Genomic DNA, 12387 nt, shown 5'->3' with positions numbered 1-12387 from the left:
GGGTGTATAATGAGCACTGTGTGGGTATGGGTGGTGCGTATGATGGCCAGTGTGTGGGTATAGAGGGTGCTATGAGCATTGTAAGTGTGTATAATGGGCACTGTGTGGCACGGGTGTGCGTATGATAGGCGCTATGTGGCATGGGTGTGCGTATGATGGGTGCTGTGTGGCATGGGTGTGCGTATGATGGGCGCTGTGTGGCATGGGTGTGCGTATGATGGGCGCTGTGTGGCATGGGTGTGCGTATGATGGGCGCTGTGTGGCATGGGTGTGCGTATGATGGGCGCTGTGTGGCATGGGTGTGCGTATGATGGGCGCTGTGTGGTATGGGTGTGCGCATGATGGGCGCTGTGTGGTATGGGTGTGCGCATGATGGGCGCTGTGTGGTATGGGTGTGCGCATGATGGGCGCTGTGTGGTATGGGTGTGCATATGATGGGCGCTGTGTGGTATGGGTGTGCGTATGATGGGGTGTGTATACTGGGCATTGTGAATAATGAGCACTGTGTGGGTATGGGGGTGTTTATAATGGGCACTGTGTGGGTATGTGGGACAGAATGGGTGCAGTAGAGGTGGAAGGGGGTAGGATAGGTGCAGTACTGGTAGCAGGATTTGAGCAGTAGTGGTAGCAGGGGGCAGGATGGGTGCAGTAGTAGTAGGGGGTAGGATAGGTGCAGTAGTGGTAGCAGGGGGCAGGATGGGTGCAGTAGTGGTAGCAGGGGGTAAGATAGGTGCAGCAGTGGTAGGGGGCAGGATCGGTGCAGTAGTGGTAGGGGGTATGATAGGTGCAGTAGTGGTAGCAAGGGGTAAGATAGGTGCAGCAGTGGTAGGGGGCAGGATGAGTGCAGTAGTCGTAGGGGGTATGATAGGTGCAGTAGTGGTAGCAGGGGGTTAGATAGGTGCAGCAGTGGTAGGGGGTAGGATAGGTGCAGTACTGGTAGCAGGATGGGAGCAATAATGGTGGTAGCAGGGGCAGGATGGGTGCAGTAGTAGTAGGGGGTAGGATAGGTGCAGTAGTGGTAGCAGGGGGCAGGATGGGTGCAGTAGTGGTAGCAGTGGGTAAGATAGGTGCAGTAGTGGTAGGGGGCAGGATGGGTGCAGTAGTGGTGGTAGCAGGGGGCAGGATGGGTGCAGTAGGGGGTAGGATAGGTGCAGTAGTGGTAGCAGGGGGTAAGATAGGTGCAGTAGTGGTGGTAGCAGGGGGCAGGATGGGTGCAGTAGTGGTGGTAGCAGGGGGCAGGATGGGTGCAGTAGTGGTGGTAGCAGGGGGCAGGATGGGTGCAGTAGGGGGTAGGATAGGTGCAGTAGTGGTAGCAGGGGGTAAGATAGGTGCAGTAGTGGTGGTAGCAGGGGGCAGGATGGGTGCAGTAGTGGTGGTAGCAGGGGGCAGGATGGGTGCAGTAGTGGTAGCAGTGGGTAAGATAGGTGCAGTAGTGGTAGGGGGCAGGATGGGTGCAGTAGTGGTGGTAGCAGGGGGCAGGATGGGTGCAGTAGGGGGTAGGATAGGTGCAGTAGTGGTAGCAGGGGGTAAGATAGGTGCAGTAGTGGTAGGGGGCAGGATGGGTGCAGTAGTGGTGGTAGCAGGGGGCAGGATGGGTGCAGTAGGGGGTAGGATAGGTGCAGTAGTGGTAGCAGGGGGTAGGATAGGTGCAGTAGTGGTAGCAGGGGGTAAGATAGGTGCAGTAGTGGTAGGGGGCAGGATTGGTGAAGTAGTGGTGGTAGCAGGGGGCAGGATGGGTGCAGTAGGGGGTAGGATAGGTGCAGTAGTGGTAGCAGGGGGTAAGATAGGTGCAGTAGTGGTGGTAGCAGGGGGCAGGATGGGTGCAGTAGTGGTGGTAGCAGGGGGCAGGATGGGTGCAGTAGTGGTGGTAGCAGGGGGCAGGATGGGTGCAGTAGTGGTGGTAGCAGGGGGCAGGATGGGTGCAGTAGTGGTGGTAGCAGGGGGCAGGATGGGTGCAGTAGTGGTGGTAGCAGGATGGGTGCAGTAGTAGTAGGGGGTAGGTGGTGATTCACCACATAACCTGTGGTGATGGGGAAAAACACAGCCGACCACAGCTCCAGCCCCCCTCCCTCCGAAGACGCCAGCCAGCCAAGGAACCTTTACAGCTAGTCTCCCTGCGGGAACCCCGGACACCAGTCAGCAAACCCAGGCATAGTGACTGACACGGCCGTGACTAACACGCGTCACGGCCGCAGCTATACATTACCGCCACCAAGTTCACCGGGTCTCCATAGCGGACAGACTCACGGGATTCGAGCGCACCACGTCAGCAGGAATCGGCGTCCGTGATCTAGTGGCTAAAGCTGGGCAAAGTGACTGGGGCTTCCCGCGGTGCCGTCTGAGGCAGTGTCCGCGCTGCCGCTCTTGCTTTGAGAGAACACATCAAAGGCAAGAGCGGCAGCGCGGCCACTGCCTCAGACGGCACCGCGGGAAGCCCCAGTCACTTTGCCCAGCTTTAGCCACTAGATCACGGACGCCGATCCCTGCACATTGCCAGCACCTCTCATCCCTGTGACAACCCCCGCCCCCCCCCCCCCCCCGATACACTTACAGACACCGCGAGTCAGCCGGCATCCGCAATCAGCCAGGCGCCAAAGAGGAGGGGGAACTGGCTCCACCTCCTCTTTCTAGCATTCACCACGAGGCCAGCATGTCAATCAAACAAATCCCCCTTACGGATTCGCGGAATGAGGAGCGCGTCCCCGGGGACCCTCCCACTTTGTATACTGGAGTCCCGTGTCTTCAAAAACGGGTAAAAAACGAGCCATAGCGCGTTTTTGCGATCACTGCACCAGTATATAATATATAGCAGTACGGTACAGTAGGCCACTGCTCTACCTACCTCTGTGTCGTCAAGTATACTATCCATCCATACCTGTGGTGCATTTCAGTTTTGCACAGTTTGCTGACCACCAGTATATAATATATAGCAGTACGGTACAGTAGGCCACTGCTCTACCTACCTCTGTGTCGTCACGTATACTATCCATCCATACCTGTGGTGCATTTCAGTTTTGTACAGTTTGCTGACCACCAGTATATAATATATAGCAGTACGGTACAGTAGGCCACTGCTCTACCTACCTCTGTGTCGTCAAGTATACTATCCATCCATACCTGTGGTGCATTTCAGTTTTGCACAGTTTGCTGACCACCAGTATATAATATATAGCAGTACGGTACAGTAGGCCACTGCTCTACCTACCTCTGTGTCATCAAGTATACTATCCATCCATACCTGTGGTGCATTTCAGTTTTGCACAGTTTGCTGACCACCAGTATATAATATATAGCAGTACGGTACAGTAGGCCACTGCTCTACCTTCCTCTGTGTCGTCAAGTATACTATCCATCCATACCTGTGGTGCATTTCAGTTATGCACAGTATATATAGTAGTAGGCCATTGCTATTGATACTGGCATATAATTCCACACATTAAAAAATGGAGAACAAAAATGTGAGGGTAAAATAGGGAAAGATCAAGATCCACTTCCACCTCGTGCTGAAGCTGCTGCCACTAGTCATGGCCGAGACGATGAAATGCCATCAACGTCGTCTGCCAAGGCCGATGCCCAATGTCATAGTAGAGAGCATGTAAAATCCAAAACACAAAAGTTCAGTAAAATGACCCAAAAATCAAAATTAAAAGCGTCTGAGGAGAAGCGTAAACTTGCCAATATGCCATTTACGACACGGAGTGGCAAAGAACGTCTGAGGCCCTGGCCTATGTTCATGGCTAGTGGTTCAGCTTCACATGAGGATGGAAGCACTCATCCTCTCGCTAGAAAAATGAAAAGACTTAAGCTGGCAAAAGCACAGCAAAGAACTGTGCATTCTTCTAAATCACAAATCCCCAAGGAGAGTCCAATTGTGTGATGCCTGACCTTCCCAACACTGGACGGGAAGAGGTGGCACCTTCCACCAATTGCACGCCCCCTGCAAGTGCTGGAAGGAGCACCCACAGTCCAGTTCCTGATAGTCAAATTGAAGATGTCACTGTTGAAGTACACCAGAATGAGGATATGGGTGTTGCTGGCGCTGAGGAGGAAATTGACAAGGAGGATTCTGATGGTGATGTGGTTTGTTTAAGTCAGGCACCCGGGTAGACACCTGTTGTCCGTGGGACGAATATGGCCATTGACATACCTGGTCAAATTACAAAAAAAAATCAACTCTTCGGTGTGGAATTATTTTAACACAAATGCGGACAACAGGTGTCAAGCCGTGTGTTGCCTTTGTCAAGCTGTAATAAGTAGGGGTAAGGACGTTAACCACCTCGGAACATCCTCCCTTATACGTCACCTGCAGCGCATTCATCATAAGTCAGTGACAAGTTCAAAAACTTTGGATGACAGCGGAAGCAGTCCACTGACCACTAAATCCCCTCCTCTTGTAACCAAGCTCCTGCAAACCACACCACCAACTCCCTCAGTGTCAATTTCCTCCTTACACAGGAAAGCCAATAGTCCTGCAGGCCATGTCACTGTCAAGTCTGACGAGTCCTCTCCTGCCTGGGATTCCTCCGATGCTGGCGCTGCTGTTGTTGCTGCTGGGAGTCGATCGTCATCCCAGAGGGGAAGTCGGAAGACCACTTGTACTACTTCCAGTAAGCAATTGACTGTCCAACAGTCCTTTGCGAGGAAGATGAAATATCACAGCAGTCATCCTGCTGCAAAGCGGATAATTCAGGCCTTGGCAGCCTGGGCGGTGAGAAACGTGTTTCCGTTATCCACCGTTAATTCACAGGCAACTCCAGACTTGATTGAGGTACTGTGTCCCCGGTACCAAATACCATCTAGGTTCCATTTCTCTAGGCAGGCGATACCGAAAATGTACACAGACCTCAGAAAAAGAGTCACCAGTGTCCTAAAAAATGCAGTTGTACCCAATGTCCACTTAACCACGGACATGTGGACAAGTGGAGCAGGGCAGACTCAGGACTATATGACTGTGACAGCCCACTGGGTAGATGTATTACCTCCCGCAGCAAGAACAGCAGCGGCAGCACCAGTAGCATCATATCGCAAACGCCAACTCGTTCCTAGGCAGGCTACGCTTTGTATCACCGCTTTCCAGAAGAGGCACACAGCTGACAACCTCTTACGGAAACTGAGGAACATCATCGCAGAATGACTTATCCCAATTGGACTCTCCTGGGGATTTGTGACATCGGACAACGCCACCAATATTGTGCGTGCATTACATGTGGGCAAATTCCAGCACGTCCCATGTTTTGCACATACAATGAATTTAGTGGTGCAGAATTATTTAAGAAACGACATGGGCGTGCAAGAGATGCTGTCGGTGGCCCGAAGAATTGCGGGCCACTTTCGGCATTCAGCCACCATGTGCCGAAGACCGGAGCATCAGCAAACACTCCTGAACCTGCCCTGCCATCATCTGAAGCAAGAAGTGGTAACGAGGTGGAATTCAACCCTCTATATGCTTCAGAGGATGGAGGAGCAGCAAAAGGCCATTCAAGCCTATACATCTGCCTACGATATAGGCAAAGGAGGGGGAATGCACCTGACTCAAGCGCAGTGGAGAATGATTTCAACGTTGTGCAAGGTTCTGCAACCCTTTGAACTTGCCACGTGTGAAGTCAGTTCAGACACTGCCAGCCTGAGTCAGGTCATTCCCCTCATCAGGCTTTTGCAGAAGAAGCTGGAGACATTGAAGGAGGAGCTAAAACAGAGCGATTCCGCTAGGCATGTGGGACTTGTGGATGGAGCCCTTAATTCGCTTAACCAGGATTCACGGGTGGTCAATCTGTTGAAATCAGAGCACAACATTTTGGCCACCGTGCTCGATCCTAGATTTAAAACCTACGTTGTATCTCTCTTTCCGGCAGACACAAGTCTGCAGAGGTTCAAAGACCTGCTGGTGAGAAAATTTTCAAGTCAAGCGGAACGTGACCCGTCAACAGCTCCTCCTTCACATTCTCCCGCAACTGGGGGTGCGAGGAAAAGGCTAAGAATTCCGAGCCCACCCGCTGGCGGTGATGCAGGGCAGTCTGGAACGAGTGCTGACATCTGGTCCGGACTGAAGGACCTCCCAACGATTACTGACATGTCGTCTACTGTCACTGCATATGATTCTGTCACCATTGAAAGAATGGTGGAGGATTATATGAGTGACCGCATCCAAGTAGGCACGTCAGACAGTCCGTACGTATACTGGCAGGAAAAAGAGGCAATTTGGAGGCCCTTGCAGACACTGGCTTTATTTTACCTAAATTGCCCACCCTCCAGTGTGTACTCCAAAAGAGTGTTTAGTGCAGCCGCTCACCTTGTCAGCAATCGGCGTACGAGGTTACTTCCAGAAAATGTGGAGAAGATGATGTTCATCAAAATTAATTATAATCAATTCCTCCGTGGAGACATTCACCAGCAATTGCCTCCAGAAAGTACACAGGGACCTGAGATGGTGGATTCCAGTGGGGACGAATTAATAATCTGTGAGGAGGGGGATGTACACAGTGAAAGGGGTGAGGAATCGGACGATGAGGAGGAGGTGGACATCTTGCCTCTGTAGAGCCAGTTTGTGCAAGGAGAGATTGATTGCTTCTTTTTTGGTGGGGGCCCAAACCAACCAGTCATTTCAGTCACAGTTGTGTGGCAGACCCTGTCGCTGAAATGATGGGTTTGTTAAAGTGTGCATGCCCTGTTTAAGTGTTTATACAACATAAGGGTGGGTGGGAGGGCCCAAGGACAATTCCATCTTGCACCTCTTTTTACTTTCATTTTTCTTTGCATCATGTGCTGTTAGGGGACTATTTTTTTGAAGTGCCATCCTGCCTGACACTGCAGTGCCACTTCTAGATGGGCCAGGTGTTTGTGTCGGCCACTTGTGTCGCTTAGCTTAGCCATCCAGCGACCTTGGTGCACCTCTTTTTTTCTTTGCATCATGTGCTGTTTGGGGACTATTTTTTTTAAGTGCCATCCTGTCTGACACTGCAGTGCCACTCCTAGATGGGCCAGGTGTTTGTGTCGGCTACTTGGGTCGCTTAGCTTAGTCACACAGCTACCTCATTGCACCTCTTTTTTTCTTTGCATCATGTGCTGTTTGTGGACTTTTTTTTAAATCTGCCATCCTGTGTGACACTCCAGTGCCACTCCTAGATGGGCCAGGTGTTTGTGTCGGCCACTTGGGTCGCTTAACTTAGTCATCCAGCGACCTCGGTGCAAATTTTAGGACTAAAAATAATATTGTGAGGTGTGAGGTGTTCAGAATAGACTGAAAATGAGTGGAAATTATGGTTATTGAGGTTAATAATTTTATGGGATCAAAATGACCCCCAAATTCTATGATTTAAGCTGTTTTTGAGGGGTTTTTGTGAAAAAACACCCGAATCCAAAACACACCCGAATCCGACAAAAAAATTTCAGGGAGGTTTTGCCAAAACGCGTCCTAATCCAAAACACGGCCGCGGAACCGAATCCAAAACCAAAACACAAAACCCGTAAAATGTCCGGTGCACATCACTAGAGAAATATGTTGTGATAATACATTGGTGTGCAGTGTGCAGCAGCATAATGGTGGCCAGTGGGGCAGCATAATGGCGGACAGGGCATGGACAGTGGCTTGCAGTGGTGCAGCATTTTGGGCAATGGGCCAGTATAATGGTGGGTGCAGCAGCATAATGGTGGGCAGTGGGGAAGCATAATGGCAGACATGGTGCGGCCAGGGGCTTGCAGTGGTGCAGCATTTTGGGCAGTGGGCCAGTAAATGGTGGGTCCAGCAGCATAATGGTAGCCAGTGGCGCAGTATAATGGCGTTTAGGGCGCTGGCAGGGGCTTGCAGTGGTGCAGCATTTTGGGCAGTGGGTCAGTAAATGGTGGGTGCAGCAGCATAATGGTGGCCAGTGGCACAGTGTAATGGTGTTTAAGGCACGGCCAGGGGCTTGCAGTGGTGCAGCATTTTGGGCAGTGGGCCAGTATAAAGATGGGTAGAGCAGCATAATGGTGGGCAGTGGTGGTAAAACATCATAATAATCATTGGTGGCCAGTGGTGTAGCCTGCCTACCTTGTACGCTATTTGGGAGCTCAGCAGCATGCTTCCAGCCTCCTCTCTAGTCATGTGCGCAGTGGGGGGAAAAGGAGTGGCCAGGAAGTCGGCTCCTATCTTCACAGATAACACATCACAGTGTGATAAATCGAAAGTGGTAAAAAACAGCATGCGATCGCACTGCGTTTCGATAAATATTAAGTGCAGCACATACTATCTTGAGACGCGAGATTTGACCAGTGTGCCCCCGCATCGCATCGCATGGTCACTAAAATGTGCATACAATCCTTAGATTTATGTCACAGATGCGGTCGAAATCGAAGGATTGTACCTGATATCTCACAAGTGTATGGGCTTCATTAGATCGACTTTGTATTTGCATCAATTGTGGGGGTACATCTGTTGGAATTGCTACACTAAGCCCAAAATGTTCTTTGAGTTTCAAGCTCCTATTTAAGTGGTATAATTAAATTTTCCATTAGACACTGTCAAAGTGGACAGTAGGTACAAATGACAATCCCCTTTGTTAAGACTGCCAATTTGCATTTAGTTCTATCAGATAAATTATATATTAAGTCTTGCGCCCCTTTGGAGGTTTCTTTGCATTTCCTTTTCCTCATGTTTTGCCCCCCCCATGGCAGGTGTATCTAGGTTTTGATCTAAAAATCGAGCCTTTGTACGCTGTCCTACTGGTGTACCTGTACGTCTCATCTTTCTGTTAAGTGAAGTGACATTCTCACTCTCAGTGGTGCCAGTAGCTTCCGAGGTGTCAAATCTCATCCTGTTATATGTGTGTCTAAACAATGGACGTCTATCCTGGCTAGAATATGCACCAGTCAAGCATGGGTATACTCTGTTGGTCGTAGTCCATATCTACGTTCTTTCTTTTCTCTTACGTCCTAGTGGATAATGGGGATCCGTACTTTAGTACCATGGGGTATAGATCGGATCCACTGGAGTCTGGCACTTTAAAACCTTTAGTGTGTGTATGTGTTTGCTGGCTCCTCCCCTCTATGCCCCTCCTACCAGACTCAGTTCAGAAAAATGTGCCCAAGGAGCCGGGTGCATTTCTCTGGAGCTCCAGCGAGTTTCCTTTATTTTGTATTTTATTTTATTATTTTCAGGTAGTACTGGTTGGCAACCAGTCTACCTGCTTCATGGCGTTAAGTTCGTTTAACTTTCAGGAAGAAAAAGCAATACCTTAAATACAGAAATGTTCAGGCCGCTGCGACCGCTAAGCGTGTGTGTGTAAACGCCTATGAAATGCGTACACGTTGCGTAAGCATGCCGTCACGCTGTAAGCACAAAGTAGCTACATTTGCGGCAGAATATACTTTATAACCCCTAACAGGAAAGGAATGCGACACCAATTGTATATGTAATGTTGTGGTCCAACCCAGCAACAAATATTTACTTAAAAGGTAGTTCACAGAGAAATACAACAATACAAGAGAAAAGAAGCTACAACCAATGATACATACATTTGTTCGCCTGCGCCACCCGGTTCCGGTCCTCAGTCAATCTGGATAGATGACCTTTAGAGAATGTGTGTGACATGCTAGGAGGCTTGGCGTTTATACGATGGTCCAAAGCATGAAACAAAGGAAACTGTAATCTCTTCACCCATAGGTCAAAGGGCTGGTCATTTACAGTACATGAGGGTTCATAGGTCGGTTTGAATAGGTGGGCGATGCCTGGTCCAGGTGCACCTGCAGATGTTCTCCACTGGGTTCCCGCCGAATATCAAGAGTACAGTAAATACAGTGTAATATTAATATTGTACTCCTGCGCATATCTATGCGCAGGAGCGTGCTACTTTCTGCAAACTGCCATCAGAATATTTCCCTTGAAATACTGTACAGCTGGATACCAAAAACCACCTCCTAACCTAATTCTGTCCCCTCATATCCTGTAAAGTTGAATCCCTCTGTTGTTATACCTCGGAAGTAAATGTAACTTGCTGGTGTGGTGCGTGTAGGCTATGTGTAAATTATGCACTATGTGGATTAAATATCAGATATGTCTTTGTGGCCTTTCCATGCGAATGCATATGCTACCGTATATACTCATACCACGTGCTAATACGCAGGACCTCGTGAGCCAATATACGCAACGTGTGACAATGCGCACGCACGGCAGAATAAGCACCTGCATGGAGGCCACTCTGTGTGGTGTTTGCACGTGATGCATGTGGGTCTAATATTTTCAACTTCGACAGTCCACCCTTTGGCAGTAAACAATAACTGCCACGCATAACTTATAAAACGGAAAATATTACATATACATTATATACAAAGTTCGAGTGACCGGGGGAGATTTGTAGGTGGGAAATGTATAGCCTAGAGGGATAGGAAAAGCATGTATGTATGAATTAATGTCTGAGGGGCATGTATCATCGTGCCGTATATGTCCTATGTAAGCTTCGAGGTACTGCAAAGTATACATTAAATCCTTCTCATCCCGTATTAAAGGTCTGTACATGGGCAAACAAATACTACCGAGCTATTTTTCAGGCAAGGGCCATTAGCCCTCACCTTTCCGGCTTCTTATACCAACAAATAGGGAGCACATTTATCTGATGATACATGGAGGGGAAATGTATGTGTATGCTATTATATGTGGATAACATTTATCGACTATGTGTGCCACTAACTGAAGATTGCAGAGATGAGGGTAAGACATATAAAAATATATTTACACAAATTTGGGTATGTTGAAGTCTTTTCCGGTTGGATGTCTCTGGGTAGAGGGGAAAACAGAAAAATGGTGAAAGAAACAGGCCATGAAATTAATTTACAATCTTTATCACAACACTGTTTCTATGGATGGGTCATAAATCAAATCTGCCGCTGTTACAACGTCCTCACTCCTTAGACTCATCAAATTTGTCTGATGTTTGCGCCACGCCAAAATTTGAACACATCTGAATATCAGACCGATAATTATGACAACACCCAGGATACAGAGGAGAAACTTTCCCACACTCGCAATTACATTTTGTGCCCACTCTCCTAACCCAGAGAACCATTTGAGTGGGTTCAACCATGAGGCCCAGCCGGTCAATTCATTACCCACAGCCGTCAAGGTAAGGTTTTGCTTCCGTCTGAACTCCCACTTCAACTGCAAGATCTCGTCCATCTTTTGATCGATGATCTCCGTTGGATCTTCAGTACTGTTCGTAATATACGTACAGCACTTCACACCATATTGAGTTGCCAGAGTAACACAGTACCCACCTGTCACAGCCGTGACATAATTCAGGACCTATGCGGGACCAGCTCCTTCTTGTAGGCTTGTAACTCCCTGCCCGTATACCTGAAGGTGTCATCATACATCTCAGTGATATTATCTATCAAGTTCGCCAGCGCATGGATGTACCTATAATTTATAATTCCTCTGGCAGTACGGGTGATGTCTAATGCAAGAAGAATTTGAATCCCAGTGGATTCATGGATCAAATCAGAGGCTGTGTGTTCTGTCATATCTATGAGGTGTCTCTTGACAATGTGTTCATAATGCGTATGAGTATAAGGTGTTTGAGTGTTGCGGTGAATATCTTTCATTTTGTCATGTGCAATGGTCATAACCTCTGGTAGTACTCTGCCAATATAACACAATCCTTCAGAGCTCAGAGTAAGCCACTTGTACGCTTTCCTTCCACATATGAAGTAGGCATCATCTGGAAGAACATAGGGGACAAAATGCAACAACACCATATCACATATTTTCCTTATAAAGAAACCGGTCCCCAGTTCTCTCATTTGCTCAGTACAAGTATCGGGCTGGATGATGTGGGCACAATACCCCTACAACACTTTTCCAGCCCACATGGTTTTGATCCCACGTGTATACCTATACCAAAAGTACTTCCCACTTGTGGCTATCTTACGTACAATTTCGTTGTCGATAGGTACTTTATCAGCTCTATGTGAAAAAGGTCATTGTCAGGTTATTCCATGTCACTTCCCAATTTCCTGGTTTCCGGAAATTGGACACGTTAAAGCACAACAGTGACCTATCTACGTGGTACTGGTGGAGCTTCAAGCTAGGGGGCCTAGATATATTGAATTTCTTGTCCACCAGTCTCCCACCCCGTAATTTGAGTACCTCATCTATAGTTAAAGGGTATATCACTAATCCCGACTTACTCTGTCCTTGAGGTACTTGTGAGCACACCCAGCATTCTGTTTGGTTTAAGACCGTACCCACTAATGAGTGGTAATCACTCAAAGGATGTCCGCTAATGTCGATATTACTGTTTGACTGACATCTCTGGATACACCCATCTTCGACTATATTTTTGCAATACCTACATATGCAATATTCATCAGACAATAACCCTTCACATTGCCTCCGAGCTCCGTGACTACCAGATCTCT

At 48.5% G+C, this 12387-nt stretch overlaps 1 long non-coding RNA gene across 1 annotated transcript in view; it reads right to left on the bottom strand.

Annotated features, from left to right (window-relative positions):
* Window positions 1–2676, bottom strand: part of LOC134966217 (uncharacterized) — a 37877-nt gene extending 35201 nt beyond the window's left edge. Inside the window, exon 1 of the long non-coding RNA XR_010188605.1 lies at window positions 2552–2676. This is a non-coding gene — a long non-coding RNA (uncharacterized LOC134966217). The remainder of the gene's footprint in view (window positions 1–2551) is intronic.
* Between the last annotated feature and the right edge of the window lie 9711 nt (window positions 2677–12387).

Source organism: Pseudophryne corroboree, chromosome 10 (assembly GCF_028390025.1).
Source record: "Pseudophryne corroboree isolate aPseCor3 chromosome 10, aPseCor3.hap2, whole genome shotgun sequence".
NCBI lineage: Eukaryota > Metazoa > Chordata > Amphibia > Anura > Myobatrachidae > Pseudophryne > Pseudophryne corroboree.
This window is presented reverse-complemented; position numbering and strand designations above follow the sequence as displayed.